Consider the following 2,447-nt stretch of genomic DNA (forward strand, 5'->3'; position numbering starts at 1 on the left):
TTCAAAGTTGGTAAAGGCAGTAAAGCTATTTCCCAAAACACAACTATAATTTGAGTGAAAAGATGTTGTAAGAAATGATTCACTTGTTTTAGCTGAATGCAAAGACATTTCCCTATTTGTATAACGGATCAAACTCAATCCATTATTTTCTTTCCTACTCACAGATATGAACTACTTTGAGTTGGACTATCACAAAAAAAATATATATATATATATTTAGGTTTGTGGCTGTAGCACAACAACATTTGAAAAAGTTCAAAGAGTACTTTTGCAAGACTTTTTTACATGTTTTGAATGATCTCTCCAAAAAGTGGTTCAAAAGTTATGCTGGGACAATAGACTGCATCTCTAATGAGGGTGTGGACCATCAGCTTCAGGCTGAAATCATTTTCTTTTAATAACTTCCAAAGTGAAGCCGGCAGCTTAATGTCATGGGCTGGAACTTTTGAAGTCAGTGAAACCACAAATCAAGAGAATAATTGTAATCATTTTTGGTTTGGGAGTGGGTTTAAAGGAAAAACAAAGTAAAAGTTCTGGTGTGATCTTGGATCAGAAATCTGTCCTCGAGTTTCAGAGCAACTAAAAACATATTTTTTCAGGTTGTCTTCATATTTTTTTAAAAAGGAAATTAGCAACAAAAGAAAAACATATTTATATATATACAAGGCGTCATGTTCTTGAGCCTATTTCATTTTTTTTCATTCTTACAGCTCTTTTTATATTTTCTCTTTTAGTTACTCTTGTTTCCATAACTGCACAGATTTTTTTGAACAACACCTATTTTGTAAAGGCCCTCTGCAATCCCAAATGGTTTGTTCTTGTAACCTCAGTTGAGCAGCCAGCAACTATGTAATTGGAGAAGATTGAGTACACACAGCAAAACCATAGCCTGGTGAGCTCCTGAGAAACTGAAACAAAGATTACCAGATGTTTACCCTGCCCTTCCATATGTGAAGGGAAAGATGAACTTACCCACCGACTGCAAGAGGCACACTGAATGAGTGACTACTACTGGTAAGAGGAGCTACGATATGGCTTGAGCATGAAACCAGTGCAAAACAATGACGTGTTACGTTGTTTGGTTTTCCTGTAAAAGGAAATCTAGTGTTCCTCAGGATATTACTCAGGAATCCCCTTCGACTGATGGAAACCATGGAGCCGTCCAAAAAAAAAAAAAAAGCGCCATAATTCAGCTGTCTGGTTTCAATTAAAGGATATTAAATATCAAAGACAATCACTCCCATTTTTAAGAGCAATTTTTATGGGTTCCTGGTTTATTTTGATTGGAAATTTGTGGGTGGAGCACATGCTAATAGATATGGAAAACTTGCACCTGTGGTATAGCAATGTTTTGAGTGTCAGATACACTGACTGTTTGCATACTTTTCTTCTGAGAGGGAGCCTGGGTTTATCCAAGGAACAATTCCAGACTGGGCCTGACCTGTGGGATTGTCTGGAATAAAAGTCTGCACAGTATTTGTAAGATTGTAAGCTTTGACTTGCCGTGTGTAATTTATGTCATCAATCATTGTTATTGACTAGCCTTGTCAATAACAAAGCAGCAGATTATTTGGTAAAAATAGTACCCATGCATGGAATTAGAATTTTTTTTTTTTTTTCTTGACGTGAAACATTAAAATCGTGTCAGACATCAGACTTTAAAAATTGAGTTTCACAACAACGACCACACAGCAGTCCAACTTTACAGATATTTTCAGTATCGTATATCCAAAGTAAAACCTATGGAGAGGTTCAAAATATGTCAAATACAATTAAGTAAGATTGATTTTTCCCACATTGTTCACTATCATATAGAGTAAGTGCACCTGCTCCTGGTTATTAGCCAAAACCATCCATCCATCCATCCATCCATCCATCCATCCATCCATCCATTCATTCATTCATTCATTCATTCATTCATTCATTCATTCATTTATTTTCTTTATACCCATGTCCCTTAGTGGGGTCGGGAGGGTTGCTGGTGCCAATCTCCAGCTAACGTTCCGGGCGAGAGGTGGGGTACACCCTGGACAGGTCGCCAGTCTGTCGCAGGGCAACACAGGACAAACAACCATGCACACACACACCTACACACACACACTAAAGTCATTAGCTAAAACTAATGACTTTTATTTTTTTCATGGGTTTAAAACAGGACGGAATAACACAACATCTTTGTGTTATTCCGTCCTGTTTTAAACACATTCTTGTTTGAATATAATCAGTTCAGGCTAAAAAAAACAAGAACTATAAAATCAAGTTTAATCTGTTGGTACTTTAAAATTGCTACTATGAATTGTATTATTGTTTTTTTTTTCTTCATAAATTTATGAATAACTAATGCTAACTTAAAAAAAAAAAAAAAAAAAAAAAAAAAAAAAAAAAATTTTGTTTTTTTTTTTTTATTTAAACAAGAAAAAAAAAAAAAAAACCCCCCTCTCTTTTTT

General features: G+C 35.1%; 1 long non-coding RNA gene across 1 annotated transcript; it reads left to right on the plus strand.

The window, feature by feature from the left end:
* Positions 1-738: 738 nt before the first annotated feature.
* Positions 739-1,164, plus strand: LOC106948598 (uncharacterized). The gene is made up of 2 exons (XR_001425210.1): positions 739-1,014; positions 1,106-1,164. It is a non-coding gene; the product is annotated as an uncharacterized LOC106948598 (long non-coding RNA).
* Positions 1,165-2,447: the final 1,283 nt, after the last annotated feature.

This window comes from Poecilia latipinna, unplaced genomic scaffold (assembly GCF_001443285.1).
Source record: "Poecilia latipinna isolate Pla-1442-1.1 unplaced genomic scaffold, P_latipinna-1.0 Scaffold18, whole genome shotgun sequence".
NCBI lineage: Eukaryota > Metazoa > Chordata > Actinopteri > Cyprinodontiformes > Poeciliidae > Poecilia > Poecilia latipinna.